At 37.5% G+C, this 21,731-nt stretch overlaps 1 protein-coding gene across 3 annotated transcripts in view; it reads left to right on the top strand.

The window, feature by feature from the left end:
* Window positions 1–21,731, top strand: part of CTNNA2 (catenin alpha 2) — a 1,194,816-nt gene that overhangs the window by 34,397 nt on the left and 1,138,688 nt on the right. Inside the window, exon 1 of one of the 3 annotated variants that reach the window (XM_059943642.1) lies at window positions 5,666–5,728. The exons of the other annotated variants lie outside the window; for them this stretch is intronic. The gene's annotated coding sequence lies outside the window, so the exon portion shown is untranslated. Of the gene's footprint in view, window positions 1–5,665; window positions 5,729–21,731 lie in introns of those variants that run through there. 3 annotated transcript variants of the gene reach the window in all.

Here is a 21,731-nt window from a genome sequence, read left to right as displayed (position 1 = left end):
TTCATAGGGCTTGTGTTTTTAGTTATACCCTCACATGTACCAAGGGATGTACTACGAGTAAGAAAGTTATCACTATCATTTGTTCAGTTATCTCCTGCTGGAGTTCTTGCAAATTGAACAAAGTGACTCTTCTAACAAAAGATTTGACTATATTTATTTCTCTTACTTACATAGCTTTCCTGATGTCCACTAAGCTAAATTATGTATTAAACTTTTAACACAAGCCATATTTTACAGACCTACTCCCTAAGCATAGCTGAGCAGGAAGAATATGATCTCCTCAATATTTACTGTTTCCATAGACTCTCCTAAGTACTTTCTTTTGTATGAATGCAACTTGCCTGAAGTGCCTCTCCTCATTCTTCCAATAATTGTTCAATTTGTCTTCACATTACCAGACTCTTCATGATAGTTACCAGAGCTCATTTCTTACCATTTCTTCCATTTAAATATCATAGAACTTTTTATCTTCAGAAGTGTTACTATTGAAAATTGATGATGTAATTTTAACTACAGTCTCTGAATCTGGCCAGGTCTTTTGGTGATTCCTTTTCTCTATCAGCCTTGGTTTTCCACATTTTCTGACTAGAGGATTTATATCTGTTTGGAAAGCTGATGCCCCAAGGAAACGAGGTCCTTGTATTTCTCAAGCGTCACGTTTCTGTAAATGATCTGCTAAGCAGCGTACAACAGCTCTTACTTCTTTCTCCTTCGTCTAGTTCACAGCCACGTTCCTGAAGGTCACCCGTGTTGGGAACTAGACAGTTCATAACTCAGCTTCTGTTGCCTCCTCTTTCTTGATGGAGATTTCTTGAGTAAGTGGAGAGACCTGAAAATGCAACACTTCCCATCAGGGCAGGTGCGGTTTGGCTTGGCCTGCCCCGACAGTGCCTTCACCTCTTGACCTGACTCACACGTGCCGCGGTCTAGCTGCTGCAGCCTTCTCCGTGTCACCTCCCTACCCCCACTCCCAGGCACTCAGGCTGACCCATGGCCAGTGCTGCCAACCTGCGTAGAAATGTCTTTTAAAGAAAAGGCTATTTATCCTGAAGAAGATCTGTTGTGACATGAGGATTTTGTGTCCACAGGTCATGCAAAATATAATAATGGTTTAGAACTCAGATCTACTTCTGATTACTCATGCAAAAACTGATTCTTTTAAATTCTCTTTTTCATATCTCAATTACTGTCTTAAAATGTAGGGTATTATAACATAGAGATTCGAAACGTGGTTTAGCCAACAGAGTGGTTTTTAAAACAATTAACTTAAATGTCTTTGGGTGGAGTTTTATTGTCTAGTTCCTAGGGTTGCCGTAACTACCCTGACACTTGGCACATGGATCAGGGCAGGATTCTTAAAGTATGGAATATGCTGCCTGCAGAGCCCTAAACAGGTTTTCTCCTTGCTCATCTGGTCTGATTAACTTAATTTCATTGACATAGGGGACAGATGTCATGTTTTTCAGAACATCCAGGATGGTTCAGCTCTCTTCAGTCGTCAATGTGACAGAAGACAAGAGAGTTAACATTACCCTAGTGCAAGACCATAAATGTATGCTGTTTTCCTTCCCATGTAAATATGAATGGCTTCTGAACATACTTCTTAAGAGAGTTAGAAAAGAATATATTCACTAGTTCAATGACTGCATACATGAGTCTGTGTTAATCTGTTCTAGTAAAAATACCACATTTCACACTGCAGCTGCACTTGGGGTAACACCTTGATTACATTTGTGGTAGCCTACTGCCATCTTCCAGGACCCACGTGGTTTTTGTAGAGGTCAGTCTTCTGAAATAAATAGGGACATGATGGGAACAACACCCCTAGATCCTTTAGAACATTATGGTTCACAGTAATTTCTGCTATTCCCCCTATTAAGGGATATTGTTTTTTATACACCATCTTGAAAGAACAAGGAGGAGGGCAGTATCCAAGACTTCTACTGGGCCTTTCCTTCTCTAACATTTCATTTTAAAGGACAGTGAGCCAGACTGGGAGTTCTGCTATCTGCAAGTATATTTGTTTCAATTATACTTTCAGGGACCACTGACACTGCTCACTGGCTGGATCCATAGACCCAGTGGAGTTGCTATGAACCAGACTTGAACTAGGACTCCTTCTGTTACCTGACTCCCAGAGATCCCCACTCTAATGGGGGGAGGGCATAATGGTGTTATTATTATGTCCCTAGAGAGCAATGTCATTTCATACTCTGTGTCTAACAGTTCTCAAAATGTCTAGTTTTCCCCTTTCTATACTGTGTGGCTGCCTTTATAAATGACTGATCCTCGGCTGATCCCACCGGGAACTCTCAAGTTAGAATGGTCTCTCAGAGTTGTTCTGTTTGAGGTAAAAGGACCACATCTTTGAACCCCTAGATGGAGCAGTCACTGGATGCAGTCATTCCCTGGGGAGAAGGCATAACCTTGGCAAGGCATCTTCCTGCAGTCAAAGGCAATTTCCAGACAGGGACTCAGACATAAGCCACCAATAGATATCTCTCCTAATATCTGGAGAAATGAGTATTTCGGTCCTGAAAAGGGGATCTAGGCAGCACACCATAGCCAGATTGTAATAGCAGAATGCAATGAAATGTAAGAAAAGAAATAAGGTAGTGAGAAGGCCAAATATCAAAGTGTTCAAGCTTCACCTTGTAGTATTATCATAACGTCACTGAATATAACATTCACTCATTCATTAACTCTTTATACCAAATACCTTATGTTGTGAGCAAGGTTAGGGATCCTACCATTGTTTGGGAGAGTGACAGGTAGAACCCGGGTCTGCTTCCAAGGACTGCTGTGCCCTTCCTACTAAAACTAAAAGTCTTATAGAGAACCTTAACCAAGGTTACTGCTTAAAAAGTGGAGAAATAGAGTACATTGGATGTGTGATTCAAGTCAATGAGGGACGTTTAGATAAATAAGAATTATTATTACTTTAGGAAGTGAGAGCAATTTGCAACTTGTTCTTATAGTTGTGTCTTTTAGTATTTTATACTATGTGTCAATATAAATTCTTCAAATAGATTTTGGTTGTTGAATGGTTATACTTGATCTGCTGTCTGATTCTTCAATGTGACATACTTTTTTTTTTTTTTTTTTGAAGGGGATTTTTAAAAAAATTCTTATTGGAGTATAACATACTGTTGATGTAAAGCTTTGGCTGCATTTAGCAAAGATGGATGGAGACTTGCTTGTCACTCATCTGCTGGGCCCTCTTCATAAACATTGATGTCTGATGGTACATGAGATTTTGTTTGAATGGCTGAGGATATATATTAGAAACAGTATTAAGAGCTTCCTATATGTTGAAGTGAAATGACATTGCAGCATCATTTGAGGAAAATCACTCAACATTAGTTTGCATTAATTGCTGGAAGTATCTCCTTTAAGATTGTTTAGGGGAAAAAAAGTATGTACGGAGATCCTTAACATTTTGAGAGGACATATGCTACGTACTGTTAAAATATAGTTTTGTGCACTGTGTTTCAGAGAACACTGAGATCAGCCCAGGGATAATTCTAGATGTCGCCTTCTGGTGGGACTGACACATTGACTTATTGAGATAGTTTTGATATACCAGAATCAAATAGCCTAGTGGTTCTGGATCCAACTTCTGTTCAGTTGTCAAGGTTCCTATATGAATGCCTCTGTAAAAAATAAAAATAGGAAAGGAGACTTGACTTACCTCATGCAAAGCATCAGATTGCACTAGACATTCTATTTATCTAAATGAATCCTCTTCTCAAAACAGCCCCACAGAAATGGGAATTATTGTTCTTATTTCATAACAGGGAAATGGTGATACTTCCATGGTCTTGGTTTCCTTCCTCTTTTTGTTTTCTTTCTTTGTGGCTTTGCCTTGTCCTACCCAAAAGAGGCATGAAACAAAATCCAGAGAGCAAAATGGATATTAAACCTATTGATTTTTGGTATCAGCGTGTTTTAAAGATCATTTCGAAATCATATACAGTTGGCCCTTGAATAACATGGGTTTGAACTGCATGGGTCCACTTATATGTGGATTTTTTACAGTAAATATATAATGCAGTACTACAAGATGGATGGTTGGTTGAATCCTCAGATATGGAACCACAGATACAGAGGGCCAACTGTAAAGTTATACAGGGATTTTTTATTGGATGGGGGAGGTATTCAGCACCCTCAATCTCTGCATTGTTCATGGGTCAACTGTAATTGCCTTTCCTCATTTTAAAGATGAAACCCAAAAGCACCCTGCAGAGGCTGAGGCCCCATGTCACTCAGCTGGTTAATAGTTGGGTGTAGTGCTCTTGTTGCCTTAGAGCCCATTCCTTTGTGGGTTATATTTTTGTATGCAAATGGGACTGCAAAGCAACACAGTGTTTTAAGCTATGTAGGTGACAACAAACACAAACAAAAAACAAAAACCGTTCCTATCTCTTTTCTTCTTTTTTGGCAAATTTACTTTTGCCTTTTTAAGAGCAAAATGTGAAAACTGTTGTTTAAGGGCATATAGTGGAGTACAGAGTGGCTGAGAAAGCAGCCAGCAGCCTACCCTCTGCCCCTGCCCCCATGCCTTGTGCCATGTGTGCCCCTGAATGCGGAGGTGTTCAGTGCTGGGAAGGAGAGGTGAGTGTGAAGTTAGCTTCACACTAAGCCATGAAAGAGAGTTTTACTTCAGATCTCCCATTCATGTTATATGTTTCAATAATTAATATGGGTTTATCACTAATTTAGAAAAGGCGATCAGCCATCTCATTTAAGAAGTTCCTTGTTTTGTTTTAACATTTCAACTGCTCTATTTTATTTGAATTGTGTCTGAATATATAACTTTATTTTCATACCTTCAGAAGTATTTCTTTTTGTGTAAGAAACAGATACCATGTCCTCTATCATGGACAGAATTCTGACTATAGCATTGGCTCTCATTGTTGGTTATGTGTCGTTTCCACTTGGCAAGAGTGTTTTTCACATTAGGCTTTGCCAAGGTCGACTAATATAACAGTTACTCAGAAGATAAGATAAACGCTTATTCTTCAAACACAGCTCACTGTGTTTTCCACTGACCTTGACTAAAGAAAGACTTCATGCAGTTCCTTTCAAAGACTGAGCTCAATAAGTAAACAAATGTGAAAAATGTAAATCTTTTCATTGGCAGTTGTGAGGATTTAATTTCTCATTGAAACTTAAGAAATTCACCTGCTCTGACACCTTTCTGGTTCTATAAATTGGTCCATTACAATTTTTGTAAAGGTCTCTATTTTTGAATCCAATTATTGTCAAGACACATTAACCTCAAGTTTCAAAGAGAATAAGGCTATAGTCCTTCCTTGTAGGTTTATTTACCATTGCCTTATTTTTCTGATTAAGTAGTGCATTATCCTTTATATAATAGAATACTCTTCCAACTCATCATTAATAGAACAAGTTCTATGAGTGAATTTTCTAATACTAATGAGAGGTGCTATGGTCTGAATGTTTCTGTCCCCCTAAAATTCATATGTTGAAATCCTAATGCCCAATGTGATAGTATTAGAAGGTGGGCCTTTGGGAGGTGATTAGGTCGTGAGTGCAGAGCCCTCATGAATGAGATTAACGTCCTTATAAAAGACAGAGAGCCGGCTTGTACCTTCTATCGTGTGAGGACACAGAGGGAAGTCAGCGGCCTGTGACCCAGAAGAGGGCCTTCACCAGAACCTGACCATGCTGGGACCCTGATCTTGGACTTCCAGCCTCCAGAACTGTGAGAAATAAATTCCTATTGTTTATAAGCTACCCAGTCTGTGATGTTTTGTTATAGCATCCTGAATGGACTAAGACTATAGGTTGTATCGAGCTGTCCCAATTCTGTCATTTAATGTGATCTGCCACCACCATTTGCTTAGAAACTTGGCAGGGTTACAGCTGAGCCCGTGACTGAGGATTAGAGATACTCTTCCATGTAATTCTATCTAGTTTGCAGAAGATTTGTAGTGGTAACCTTGACCTCCCTGGCAGAATGCACCATTGTGTGTACTGACCCGACTAGCCCTTTTATTCTTGGTTCACCATGCATCTGAAAAGTAGGAGGCATGGCTGACTTTTTGGTCTAGAGCATCTTCAAACATATATGATAATGATGGCTTCTTGTAGTGCTTGAAATAAAACCAGTGCCCTGATATATTCCTAGCTACATTGCTGTGTATAAACTGGGCACTCAAATGATGTGTGATGAGTATGTGTTCTGAAACTCTCTGGTGCTCAAACCTGCCTGCCTGAAATGCAGCCCCTGATACCCTAGCTATTCTCCAATGCAAAAGTAGCCAAGTGTTAACATCCCTTGTTTTCTTCTATGTAAAATAGTGCAATGAAATGGGATTTCAAGCCAGACAAGTGTAGCTTTAAACACTGACCCCCCCCCCCAAATTATGTTAATTATGTAACCTCTCTTTGAGTTACATGATTCCAGTTGTTAAATCTGGAAACGGTATTTTATATATGTGTGTGTGTGTGTGTGTATTACAAAATAGATTGGTTTTATTATTAAATGATAAAAGCAAGTATTTGGAAATGTTAGTTTTTATTGGAGGAATTAAAAAAAGTTTTCTTGGCTTACCTAGTTTTTTAGAATATAAGATTAGAAGGACCTCTGTGAGTCACTGAAATTACTTATCTTTATCTTTTGGGTTGAGTCTCCTTACATAGATGCAGTCTGATTCTTAAAGGTCTTCAGAGAGGGGAACTCTAAAGCCTCTTTGGCAGAGTATTCCAGAACCTAAGAGCAGTCATAGTCAGGAAACTCTTTCTCATATCTGATCTAAATCGCTGGTGCATCGCTGGTGCTGCTGAAATTTAAATTCATTTTTCCTTGTAACTTATGTTTATTATGCTTATAGTAACCCTAGAAATGAATTTAAATGATGACTTAGTTATCCTTGAGATTACTTTTCTTCATAACCTAAAACTTTTGCCTGTCGGGAGAGTTCAGGGCCTCAGGTATCCCTCTTAATTTTGATGTAATGCATTTATTTTCTTGGCATGTATTGTCCTTGGTGATTGTCAGTGAGAAGCCCTTTGTTTCAGAAACTGGAGACAGAATGTGTTGGGTGAGCTTTCAATGTTTGAATTTAAGTCAATATCCAGGAGAGAGGTCTTAGAGTAGCTAGTAGCAATGCACATTTGAAAATTAAATGTAATTCACTTTTTAGGTCTCCTACCTCTTATTTTGTAAGCGTACTACTGCAGTGTAAACCTAATTAAGTGAGAACTTCTGGTTCAGTAGAATTATCTGTTTAGCTGTGCATAGGATTTTCCTGGTGAGGCTTAGGCTTGATTTGTTTTGCTTTGTTTTTAAGTATGAAGCTCAATTGACATCATTGCACAGAAGCTCCAGAGTGTTTACACATATCTAGATATACACACATATAAATATTCATACAGAGACAGTCTTACATTTCAGACCAGAATATAGTTATTAGCATATTCTAGTTCTGTACAGGTTTTTCTCAAGAAATTTAGATAATATTCTTGGTGTGTTTAGGTAGTTTCTTACTCAAAGCTTAGTTTGCAATTAAACATGCACATAATTGTTACTAACTCACTGCTAAACGTGGCACTACTATGCAGATTGATCCAGCCATCTAATGATGAAAAAATGATTATACCCATATCCCATTATTAACTGTAACTTAATCAACTATCATTTTATATTGATAATGTCATTTTAGTGAACTTTTCTTCTTCTAATAAAGCTCCTAATAGATAATAGAATTCAGATTTTATGAAAGTATTAGTTATGTATCTATCTATGTTCATTAATTAAACATGTATTTATGGTTTACAGTAGGTGCTGTGAGGGTTTAATGAAAGACCCATTATGAGTCTTGCCCTAGAGGGCCTTTTGTTGTAATAGGAAAGATAATAAATATAAAATATCTATTATATAGTGTAGAAGGTATTCAGTACCACATAGAGCTTTAGAAGCTTGGAATAACAGGAAGAACTAATTTCCTGTTTGGGGAATTAACAAGGGCTTAGCTAGGACATGAAAGATGAAATCGACTAGTGTAGGGAGATGTTCTAGCCAAAGAACAAACTGTAAGCCAAAATTTATATGCAGTTTTTGTGGAAACTGTGGGAACTCTTCATTTTGATTGGAGCTTGGGTAATGGTGGTAAATAAGGTTGAAGCCTGACAGTGAAGTCTTTGAATGCCAAGCTAAGGAGAAAATTAGTTGCAACTGTAGGTTCTTTGTTTAGCATGTTATGGGTATTGAATAGATGCCTATATACTTTCTCTCTCTTTCTCACTCTCTCTCTTTTTTTGTCCTTACACCCCTATCCTTCTGCCTCTGTCTTGCTATCTTTAGATTGTCAGTTCATCAAATCTTTAATCTTTGATTTTCATATACTCAGCATCTATTATTGGAGGTGCTAAAACAGATGTTGATGAATGAATGTTGAATAATCAAGATGCAACTTTACAGGTAGTGGAGAGATAGAACATATTTTAGGCTAGTACTTTGGGAAGGTGAAATTTGGGAAAAATAAGAGCTGACATCATTAGGTAAGAAGAAACATTGGAAAGAGCTGATACCAGAGTTACACAGTCAGAGGTTGTTTCCCCAGTGTATACCACTAAACTTCTACATCTGGCAATTTATGCTAATCACCTGGAAATTTTTTGACCTGATTGACTTCTAAGCTTTACTCTTTGGAGATTATGATTTGGTAGGTGTGGGGTGCCAAGGATCTGGATTTGATTGTGATATTTTGCCAGGTCTGGGAACCACTTATAAATGAGATATAATGAGGGCCTGGCTTCATTTTCCTGTGGAAATGGAGGACAGGGGTTGTACTCAGAAAATGTTACAGAGATATCCTTGAGTAAACTTGCGAACAAATTCTTTCCTAATGGTAGGAAAGAATCAAAACTGACATCAGGCTTTCAATCCTGATGCTAGGAGGCTGGTGATATCATCAGTGAAGCAGTGGTGTTTCATGGTTGTTGACAGCGATGTTAATTGTGCTTTGGATAGACGGAGAGAGTGGGAGGAGCTAGGAGGACATCCAGGATCTCCGTCCAGAAGAGGGTTCCAGGGTTGCTTGGAAGAGAGGACAGCACAGAACTGGGGATTAAGAGTTTAAAGCTGATTCTTATAAAAGTGTATAATAATAGTGATTATGATGGTAATGAAAATGTAAATACTACTTACCATTATAAAACTACCATTTATGTAGCAGGCTGCTGCTAAGAAATTTACATACAGTATCTAACATCATCCTTACAAAAACCCTGGGAGATCCCCAGTTTACAGGAAAAAAAAAATTAGGACTCAGAGAATTTCATTTTCCTGTGATCAAACAACTAGTGAATGTGTGGTGTATATGTTTTGATGACGCCAGCACTTGACACACGACTCCAAAAAAATCTTTGTGCCATAGTGACAAAATAGTGAAGAAAGATCAGCTAGAGATTTTTTTCACTTACCTGAAAGAGAAAATGACAACTTGGAGAAACTGGTTTTTTAAACAGCAATAATTGCTTCAGAGAAGTAAATTTGTATCAGAACTTGAGAAAATCTACCGGTTTTGGCAATTAGGAGGTCGTTAGCAACCTCTGAGGTTAGAATTTCAGAGAAATGGAGATGGAAGAAGACAATACAAGGTAGAAGTCTGTCTTCTGAGACCAGGAGAAGTTGAGTGTAGCAGCTCTATCAGCAGGTTGGTGTTTATGGAAAAGAAAGAGGGGAGGCCCTGTCTGTGAATGTTCAGGGTGAAAATGTTCACACACTTTTAAAATATAGAAATAGGCTTGGAAGAATCTGAGTGTTGCATAACTGTAAAAATGTCATTGAAATTGGCTTTCATTCAGGTTGCTGGCTTCTACGGGTAGGAAAAAACAATTGGAGAATGTGGCAAGTGTGGGTGGTTGGATGGATAATGATGTGACTTTGTCTCTTCATACTCTTGCTATTAAGGAGAAAAAGAGGATGGATATTGGAAAGGCAAAAGAAACGCCTTTTCCTAGAAAAGGCATATCTCTTAAGCCTCTCAATTCCAGACAATAAAGTGTGAATATGGTAGAAAAAGAATAGGTAAGCAGAAAATGATCTTAAGAGCCACAGACAGATGCTGAGTTGTGACTATATCCCAGAAGTGCCTTAACCAGGACATGCTCATGATGAGCTATTTATTCAATCTCAGGGCTGGACATTCATGGAGAAGAAGGATCCCAGATTTCATCTCCTTGTATCTTTTCCCCAATTTTAACATTTTAATATTGCTTTTTCTCATTTTTTGAGATATAAATAGCATACCATAAAATTTGCCCTTTAAGGTGTACAGTAGAACAATTTTTAGAATATTTACAAAGTTATAGAACCATCACCACTATCTAATTCCAGAACATTTTTCTAACCCCTAAAAGAGACTCCATACTCATTAACAATCACCGTCCATCTCCCCCTCTATTCAGCCCCACTATCTACACAGTGTTTCTACAGATTTGTCTATTCCAGACATTTTGTGTAAATGGAGTCATACAGTATGTGACCTTTTGTGTCTGGCTTCTTTTCCTTACCATACTGTTTTCCAGGCTTATCCATGTTATAGCATTTATCTGCACTTCATTTATATTTATGGTGAATAATATTCCACTATATAGGTACACCACATTTTATTTATCCATTTTTTAGTTGTTGGACATTTGGGTCGTTTCCATTTTGGGGTTATTATGAATAATGCTACAACGAACATTAGAGTACAAGTTTTTTTTTGTGTGTGTGTGTGAAGATATGCTTTTGTTTCTCTTGGGTATATACTTAGGAGTGGAATTTTGGTCATATGGTAATTCTGTGTTTAACTTTTTGAGCAACTTCCAAACTATTTTCTAAAATGAGTGTACTATTTTACATTCCCTCCATCAGTGTATGAAGGTTACAATTTCTCCACATCCTTGCTGACACTTAACTTTCCATCTTTGTGATTATAGCTATCCTAGTGGGTGTGAAGAGGTATCTCATTTTGGTTTTCATTTGCATTTCCCTACTCAATAATGATGTCAAGCATCTTTTCCTGTACTTATTAGCTATTGTATCTCTTCTTTGAGTCAGTTCTGTTCAAATCCTTTGTCCATTTTTAATTCCACAAAGAAAGGAAGGTCTATTTTGTCTGACATGACTGTTGCTACCTACAATTTCTTGTCATTTCTGTTTGCATGAGATATATTTTTCCATCCCCTCACTTTCAGTTTGTGTGTGTATTTAGCTCTGAAGTGAGACTCTTGTAAGCAGCATATAAATGGGTCTTGTTTTTTTTTTATCCAGTCAGCCACCGCCACCGTAAATGCTCTTTTGATTAGAACATTTAGTCCATTGACATTTAAAGTGATTATTGATATGTTTGTATTTACTGCCATTTTGTTTCTTGTTTTCTGGTTGTTTTTGTAGTTCTTCTCTGTTTTTTCTTCATCTTTTAGTCTCTTCCTTTGTGCTTTGATGATTTTTTTTAGTGGTATACATTTGTTCTTTTCTCTCTAGTTTTTGGGTGTCTATTATAGGTTCTTAATTTGCGGTTACCATGGGGTTTATATATGTTGACTATAACTATATCTACTTGCTTTAAACTGGTAGTCATTTAATTCAAACATACTCTAAAATATCTACCTTTTTTACTCTCCTCACCCACATTTTGTGTTTTTGATGTCATATTTTACATCTTTATGTTTATCCCTTCACTGTTTATTGTAGACAATTTTTTTTTATCTTTTAAGCTTTGTACTAGCTTATTTAAGTGGTTGATCCTTAGCCCTTACTATATATTTGCCTTTCCTAGTGGGATTTTTCCTTTCCTGTAGATACTTCTTGTTATAGCCTTTTCACTTAGAGAAGATCCTTTAATATTTCTTTCAGGGTAGGTTTAGTATTGAACTCTCTTCATTTTTGCTTGTCTGAGAAGTTCTTTATCTCTCCTTCAATTCTGAATGATAACCTTGCTGGGTAGAGTATCCTAGGTTGCAGGTTTTTCCTTTTCAGTACTTTGAATATATCATGCTACTCCCTTCTAGCCTGCAAAGTTTCTGCAGAGAAATCAGCAGATAGCCTTATGGGGGTTCCCTTGTATATGACTCTGCTTTTTCTTTCTGCCTTTAGAATTCTCTCTTCAACTTTTGCCATTTTAATTGTGATATGTCTGGTGTGAATCAGCTTGGGTTCATCTTGTTTGGGACCTTCTGTGCTTTTTGTACCTAGATATGTGTTTCCTTCTTCAGATTTGGGAAGTCTTCAGCTAGGATTTCATCAAATACTTTTTCAACTCCCTTCTCTCTCTCTTTTTCTGAGACCCCTATAATGTGAATATTGGTATGCTTGTTATCCCAGAAATCTCCTTTTTTTTTCATGTTTTTCATGTTTTTCTTTTTGATGATCTGATTGGATAACTTCCATTATTCTATCTTCCAGATCACTTATGTGTTCTTCTCTATCACTTAGTCTGCTATTCATTCCTTGTACAGTTTTTCATTTCAATTATTGTATTCTTCAGTTCTGACTGTTTTTTAAAATATGTTCTAGTCCCTTGTTAGAATTGTCACTGTGTTCATCTATTCTTTTCCCTAATTCAGTTAACATTCTTAATACTAACACTTTGAATTCTTTATCTGGTAAGTTGCTTATTTCTGTTTCATCATTTAAATTTTCAGGGGTTTTCTCTTGCTGTTTCGGTTGAGAGTAGTTCCTCTGTAGTTCCTCTGTCTTTTCATTTCACTTAACTTTTTCTGTCTCTGTGAAGACAGGTGGAGCAGTTACCTATAACAGTATTAAAGGGGAGTCTTTATGTGGAAGTGTTCGTAAACAGTCTGCATGAGCCCAGTGCCTTTGGTGGAAAAGCTGGATTTGATGTGAACAGAAGTCATGTCCTTCCTTAGGGTATATTGTCAGCTATCACCTTGGTGGGGCTGGAGATGGAGTGGCTAGGGCTGGAGCTCTGTATGGGGTGGGGCTTCCCCTCTGCTCAGTGACTGTTACTGCCCTATCAGGGGCAGGGTCACATCCCAAGTTGATGGAACAGCAGTCTTATGGCTCAGGTTTGAGCTGGCTGTTTTCTTTAAGCATGTGCTCTCCTCTCTCCCAGCACAGGCACCCTCTCCCCAGAGGGGGCCAGTGATGGAGCAGGAGGGGCCCATGCAGGCTCTCGGCTCGTGACAGGTTTTGAGCTGTAGTGTGCCAGCTGAAGACAGAGGTCTGGTCTGTCTCCAGTGTACCATCCCTGCTGCATCTGAGTCTCCTTTGCCCCTCACAGCCCCTGTAGCCTCTGCCAACCGTGCTCAGTTGTGGAGCCATGAGGCAGGGCAGGTGGGGCCCACGTGGCTACATGGGCTCTCGGCATGTATCAGTACACAGGCTGTGGCAGTCCGGCTGCTGTCACAGATTGGGACCACCCCTGATGTGCTGCCTGTGTAAGCATCAGCAGTGGCAACCCCCACCATGCCATGGTCCCATCAGACGCCACCCAGGGTCCTAGTTGTCTCTGTATCCGCTTAGTGAGCTGTCTCCCAGGTCCTGGCAGTCCTCGCTCCAGTGCAGAGCTGTGAGGTGAAGTAAGCGTGGCTGGAGCATTCACTTGGTTCAGGCTGGGGCACGTACTGGGGTGGTCACAGGAAACTGGGCAGCCACTGGAGCAGTCCTCAATCAGCCCTCTGCCCCACCTTGGGAGTAAGCCAGCGCTCACATGCTTCTCACAAGTGGAGTCCAGGATTCCCACGGCCCTTCTGTGAGTTCCACCGGCTCTCCAACCAGCCAAGTGAGCTTGTCTTCCCTGTGTCAGATTCCAGGACTGGGCTGCCTGAGACATGGTTTGAAAAGCTTACTCCTCATGGCAGATCTTCACCCCTTCCCTCTGAGTCCCCTCCCAGGGGCACAGGTCCTGACCTGATCACTTCTCTTCCCTTCCTACTCGATTCTGTGTAGCTCTTCCTTACAGCCTTGTTTGTACAGGAGTCTTTCTTAGTTTCCAGTTTCAATGAGAATTGTTCCATATGTAGATGGATGTTTGATGTGTTTGTTGGGGGAGGTAAGTTCACTTCTTCCTACTCTACCATCTTGATCGATCCCCCCCGCCATCTTTTCACTTTTTGATGGTGTCTTTTGAAGCACAAAAGGTTTTAATATTGATGAGGTCAAATTTATCTCTTTTCTGGGAGGGATTGCTTGCCCTTTTGCTGTTGTTTCCAAAAAATAATTGCCTAATCCAAAATCACAAAGATTCACAGTTGTGTTTCCTTCTAAAGAGTTTCATAGTTTTAATTTTTATATTTACATCTTTGATCTATTTTTAGTTAATTTTTCTATATGGTGTGAGATAGGAGTCTACCTGCATTCTTTTGCATGTGGATATCCAATTGTTTCAGTACTTTTTGTCTTCAAAAGTTAATTGACCATAAATGTAAGGCTTATTTCTCAACTCTCAATTCTAATCAATTTATCAGTATGTCTATCTTTATGTCAGTGCTGTATTGTTTTGATTATAGCAGCTTTATAGTAAGTTTTGAAATAATACTACCTTTTAATATTAAATACCGTAAAACTTATGACTGCCAATTTAAAGTTTGTGTTTTTTAATAATATAATTAGGCAGAATCATTTGCTAGTTTCTGTTCTTAGTCACCTTGGCTGAAAGTTGATATTTTTAGTCTCCCTGGCTGAAAACTTGATAGGACTTTGCAGCCCTTAATTTTTCTGAACAGAGACAGAGGAAAAGTGCCTAGATGGAGACTACAAGTCTGAAAAGAAATTGATGGCTGTGGTTGTAGAAATTCTAGAAAAAATAAAATATTATTCAGCAATTCAGGTCTATAATTTGAATATTATTTGTTGCTGATTGGATTATAAAGTAATTTTAAACTTAACATTTATGGGTTTCCTTTTGGAAACCTGTGTAGCATGAAAAGAGAAGCTTTGGATATATTATATACATGTAATATATCCATATTTTGTTTAGCTGTACTCATGCAGTTATGCATATGTGAAACAAGCAGCATTATATCACTTTCCTTTTTATTAATCTGAAAGAATAAATGTAGATAAATTGGAGTTAGATGTTAAAAAGGCAGAGTCCTTGTTTGATACTAAAATTGTGATGTATCTGTGTGTGACAGAGAGAGAAAGGGAGAACAAGAATACTAATGAACTTACTTTCTAAGACATTGCTGTTTTCTAAGATATGAATATGAGTAATAAAAATATGCAAACAACATATGCACTCACATGCCAAGAATGTGTTTATTCATGATATAGTACATTGAATGTGATGGGTGAAGTGCAAATCCAGCTGATATGATCAGGTATGTGATTCATCATATTTTGCAGACATTGTTTTGTTATACATTTGGAAAAAAATCTCATCTAATAATAGGATCTGTATATTCTTTCCTTCTTTCAATGTTGTTTTCTCTTCCGAGTGTATGTCATTTAGTGTGTGTACATGTATTTGTATGAAAAATGTATTAATTATTCTCATATAATTTATGATGGGATTCAGAGTTGTTTGGTCTGGATTGATTCCCCCCCCCCCCCCCAATCAGGCTCTAGGTAATAACATATCCTTTGTCTCTTTATAGCAAAAATAGATTAAAAAAAAAAGTTGTATATATAACCATCCAGACCCTACACTACAATTAATTGGTTTTGTTTCAAATTCATTGTGTAGTGAAAGGTGTAATTACACAGCTCAAATTGCATCCCTTTCTCTCAACATCATTGCTGTTTTCCAGTGGATGGTGGTTTATAAATGCAGGAGTAAGGATGGAATGGGGTCCTTATTTGGTCAAAATAGTCTTATTTTACTCTATGAGGAAAATAGACCTATAAAATTTGGAACTAATTATGAAAATAGTTATTTCCACATATAATTTATAAATTTCATTTTAAAATCCTGTTCTAAAGGTGGGCAGGCCTTTGAATCACATGTTGTTCTTTAAACCAACTCATAATTATGCTCTGTCACACTCACCAAGTATACTGGTGCAACATTTATTTACTTTTCATTAATTTGGAAACAGCATGATTTGCTAAATTATACACTGGTCATTCAGAGTCATCATATCAGATACAATTGAAGGCAAGATTGAATGGTATGTTTCTGCTCCTGCTTTCCAGTCTTTGTTGACATAGAGCATGTGGTGCTGTTTCCCATTATAATAGTGGAGGCCATCTCCAGGAGGCATTCCTGGAGCAGGTCTGACCAGAGTGCACCTGTGGGGATGGTGCAAGAAGCATTCTTTTCCTTCCAGCCCATTTTGGCTCTGCCACGTGTAGATTTATGTATATGTTGCCCACATTCACCATCACTCTAAGTAGGAATGCAGCTACCCTGTTACAGGGAGGTGATAAAAAATGCATTTTGAACTGATGTTGTAAAAAATATCCTATTAAATTTCATTTCAGAGTTTTTATTATGTAATTTTGAAGATTCAGCTGTTTGTTTAGATGAATGCCAACGGCAAACTCAGGTCTTTACTGTGTGCAACTAGATATTCCATAATGTAACATACATGTTAGTGGAAGATAACCTTTTCGAGACAAAAGGTGAACTAACAAAAGTCACTGCTAGCTGACACGTTTTAACAGAGGTTCCTTAAGGAGGGAGACAGAATATTTTAAGCTGAGAGAGGTGAAGATGATTGAATTTTCTTTTTAAATGGAGGAGTTTACACATTCTTAGTTTATTTTAGAAATCCTACCCTGCAGACCATACACATTTGCATTGATTTTTGTGGGACAAAAGTGAAATTGATTCATACCCTATCACATTAGTGTAATTTATAACACCTTTGTATTGCACATTAAAGTTTTTTTTTAAATGGTGAGCTCACACTTTTTTCACAAGTGTGCTTAAATTAAATTTAATATGTGGGGCAAAGAGTAGAAAGAATGGCCTCTCAATACTTCTCTGTTCCTTAGAACATATCCTAAATTTTTTTTTCTCTTTTGCTCTGGAGTTCAATCATCATGCTAGTGATGTTAACAGCTAATAGTTTTTAAGTCCTGACATCTCTTCAAGTATTTATTTCAGTTGAGCTGTTTTAATCAAGCAGTATTTTATTTTATTTTTTATCTTCTGCTTCTCCCACTAAAATAGTAAACTCCATATAGGCAGGGGCTTATAGTGATCATAAAGGACCTGGCACATCATACTAAAATGTAAACCTTTATCTTGTGGGCAGTGGGAGAGAACAAGGGTTTAAGTGGGGAAATAACCTGATCAGATTTACATCTTAATTTAAAGACAGCTAGAGTTCAGACTAGGATCATGGTGGTCTGGTTGTGGGGGCATGTCTGGAGGCAGGGAGAGGACTTAGAAAGCTGATCCAATAAGAGATAATGATGGCCCAATTTAAGATATTGTTAGTAGATTGCAAAATCATGGACTAATGTAAGCAATATTAAGGAGGTAGAATCCATGGGACTTGGTGCTTGATTGATGTAATTAGTGAGGGAAAGGCCGAGTGCAGCACCATCCTCAGGTTCTTTTTGTGCAGTTAATGGAATCATGTGTGAGGAGAGACAAATACTTTTTCTGAAACACAATGAGTTCAACTAGGAGTTTGTTTCATGTGAAGTACCTGAAGGCCGTCAAGAAGAAATATCCAGTAGGTTGTTGGAGATAGGAATCTAGAACTCAGGGGAGAGGTCCATGTTGAGGATAATAGGGTTTAAGTTTATCAAAGCATAAATGGCTGTTGAAGCCATAGTTAGGGAGATTTTCCAGGAAAAATATAAAGAGAAGACTAGAGGACTGAGGGTTGAGCCCTGAGGGTTGTTGACATTTGTTCCATAAATAGAGCCCAAGAAGACAAAATGAGTAGCATCCAGAGAGGTAGGCAGAGAACCAGGAACATGATATGCCATGAGAAGAACATATCAGGAAGTTTGTGGTCAACAGTACAAGATGATGCAGAGGAATCAAGTAGGAGAAATCTATTAGACATTTATTGAAACAGCATTTATTGGGGGCCTATTGTATGAGTGTGGTCTTCAAACCAACCCAGTAAATGCTTGCCACCAGCTTTCAAAGTATTTCATTAAAAAAATTGCCACAGTTAATTCCTGATAATCTAATACGAGTTGTGCCTTCTGACTGTTTCCCCCCTTGAAAAGACCTTTCCCATGTTGCAAGGAAAAAAGAAGAATGTAAGTGAAGAGCTATCTTTTCTGTATTCAGGTCCAAATGTATAATTCTCGGGAAAACATTCTTTCCCATGAAGAATAATTTCATTCATTAGGAGAAAAATGGAAATTTTTATAAGGTTGCCAACCAAAGTGGTTCTCCACTTTTATTTTCATCAAAGCTAAATCTGCATATTGAAGATGTATCTTGATATGCAAAGACCCAAAAGATGAAATGCTGACACACTTAACTGATTTCTTTCATTTTACTTTCTTGATGTTGGCTGTGCACATAGATAGGCAGACAGTCATATGAGATAGTTACGATTATTTGGATGAAAGAAAATGTAATATTTTGCATAAAATGATGAGAAAATGTAATTGGAAGAACTGAAGGAAAAATGGAAATCCAGTCCTAGTATTATTTTCTTTTCCTTAGTTTGGTACTCAGTGTACAATTCATACCTGTCCATTGTGATGAAATGAAATACTTTTAAGTTACGTTGTATTTGGCAATTGAATCCTACTTTAATTTCTTGCCATTAGAATTTCTCCTGTACTTAAAGTTCTTACTAAAATGATACGTTAAAAACAGAAATAGCATATTTATGATTTGCTTTAATCAATGAAACATAATAAAATGTCAAATGCTCAACATTGACAAGAATTTAAATAAAAAGAAGATACTATACTGAACAAACATTTGGATAAACACATAGAAAATACCTACCAAATTCAATATAATAGCTAATTTTTAAACTAGAATTTAGAAAGAAAATTACTCATTTTGTAGACAAGAAAGCTGAATTGGAAGAAGGAAATTTATTTGACTAAGCTACATTGACAACTCAAATAGCCTTCAGATTGCATGAGGCCAATTTCATAAAGTCGTGCTGCTCCTTTTTTCTTACAGTGTTATCACTTGTAATGCATTCTCTTTCCCAAATGTATTTCATCTTTTATCTCTAAAAGATGGAATTTTCCTTGAATTTCTTATAGACCTTAATCTGGCACTCCTAAGGCTTTTACAACATTTTAATGTTTCCACATTTACTGGATATGTGATTGAGTGTGACCAATGCAGGCAAGTCTGCTTGACTTTACCTGAAGAGGCCTTTCAGTTTTACGTTTTATACCATTACTCAAGCAGGAAGTCACCTCTACCTTCTGCCTCTTATTTTTTCCACCTGCCTCAACAGGTAAGGGCCAATTCAAATGTTGTTGCCCCTGTATAGTCTTCACTTTTCATCCTAGTCAGAATGCATTAATCTTTCCTCTTTATTCTGGCTTGATGAGTCCCGCGAGCCCCCTTCCCAGTCAAGTAGAGGCAGAGTTGTTAGATGAATTCCTTGGAATTGCAGTCTGAGGTCAGGTGGCCATTGCTTATGGGGAGGCCACAGAAGCTGGAGCCAAGGGATGTGTTTTACAATACAGCATCCTGGGAAGAAGCCAAAATCAGGCAATGACTCATCAACTCCAGATGGTTAGGCTTTGAGGGATGGTGCAAACTGGAGGCTCCAATCAAAACGGAACAAATGGTTTAAAATTGAGGAGAGAGATGGTACCTGAAAAAAAATCACTAAACCAGAGAAGACTGGACTGTTCTTAGAAGATTCCTGCAGACTTGATGGGGCAGAAGGTAGGCATTAAAGACACTGACCTGAGGAGGACACCAGATCTTTTTTTCAGACATCATGTAATGCTTCTTATACCATTTACATATAGTAGGATGATAAATTTTTATCTCATCTGATAAATGTAAGAGTCTTCATAGTCATGTTTTTATTGTATTCTTCTTTGTTCTTCACTTAGTATAATGTCTGGCATATCATAAGTGCTAAGTAAATATTTGTTCATTTATTTAGTAAATGTTGAACCCATTATATATGGAAGTGTGACATATTGACATTTTTAATTTTTAAGTTCATTAAATCATTCATTCATTCATTTAAAAAGTAAGTACTAACTATATCTTGGTAATTATACAGAGAAGCAAAATTAGTGCTTATTTCACCATCTAGAAGAGAAAGCAAACAGTAAATGGTTACCATGGTTGCATTAGGTATGGTGACAGGTTTCTGTATGGGGCATTATGGGAGCCCTTCTGGAAATAGCTGTACTCTCAGGGAGAGGCTAAAGAGTCCATTTTAGCTGGGTGGAAGAATGAGCAGGAGGCTGCCGGGAGAGTCATGGGGCAAAAATACATGTGAATGTAGGGGAAATGGTTTGGTAGGTGAGCGTACTGGGGATTGAAAAGGTAGGAGAGAGCAAATGCAAAGAGGCGTCAGATCATGAAGGCATGCTATACTAAAGAATTTGAACTTGATTCTTTGTCTTGAGAAGGACTGAAGGATTTATAAAGGAATTCTAAGTGCATTTCTTTTGTTCTTCACTGCTTTATTTTCCACCTAATTTTTGATGTCCTATCCCATATGTGCTTCTAGGAATCTATTAGGTCTTAAAACATTAAACCATCCAGGAATTAATGGAGGACTTGATACCACTGTCACAAATATAATCACCAGTCACTTAATGGTTGTGTCTGCATTGGAAACTCCGTGTTCCTATTTAATAACTTCTTTGGCAAATTTAAATTCAGTGTCAGCTAGACTTAAGCAACATATGTAGACTGAGACTTTTAAAAAATGTATTAAGGTACAAATAAAACATTATAATTACTTCTCATGCCAAAGCCCTTTTGGAATTGAATGTGTTGATATTTATTGTGGAGATAACCAGGCCATAAATTCTAAAAACACATTTTATTACTTTCTAAATTAACACAGCTGAACTAAAATGAGACCATGGTTTATAATGACTGGTTAAATTGCAGTAATGTCCTCTTCAACCCAGTAAATTGGCATCATTATGTACAATCCTCACATTATAACAGCATTGCCTTGTAATACTTAGAGAATTTATTCTGTATCTTGACTTGTAAATGTGTTAAACCAGGACGTTCAAGTGATAGATAAATTTAAATTCACATGTGTTAATGATGTTGCTGTTTATAATTAAGGACAGAACTTCAGGGGTTTTCACAGCTATCATTTGCACCTGAAATCTAAAGAAAGGTGGAATTACTCTACCATTTATTGGTATTCTGCAGATTTTATTCTTCAGAAAGTTTTAATGAGCTAGAATTATGTCAGAAACCTTGATATATGTCTTTTAAATTATGACAGATGGATGTCTAAATAACCCAGAGCAGATAATTGTCTATCCTGATCTATTATTTCTTGAAAGGTCTTCAGGAACATAGCTCCAGTACTCTGTTCCGTGGATCAGTTCAGTGTTGTATTACCCTACAGTTTTCCTTCTGATGAGATAACTGGCATTTCTTAAGTAGTGTTGGGCAAGGTCTTGGTATCACAATCCCAGGTGTTTGGCAAATCCCAGGAATAATTTTTCCTTTACATATTTCTGGGATATAAAGTGAGATACTGTTGTTGAAGTCTTTGTAAACATGGAAAAGAATTTCTCACAAATAACTGATATATAAAAATTGTATGATCCAATTTAGATAAAGGAATTAAGAACCTGACGATGAAATTTGCTGATTATAACTTGTCAGCATAGGAAGTATGATGGTACTTGTAGATCA

This window comes from Balaenoptera ricei, chromosome 13, assembly GCF_028023285.1.
Source record: "Balaenoptera ricei isolate mBalRic1 chromosome 13, mBalRic1.hap2, whole genome shotgun sequence".
Classification (NCBI taxonomy): domain Eukaryota; kingdom Metazoa; phylum Chordata; class Mammalia; order Artiodactyla; family Balaenopteridae; genus Balaenoptera; species Balaenoptera ricei.
This window is presented reverse-complemented; position numbering and strand designations above follow the sequence as displayed.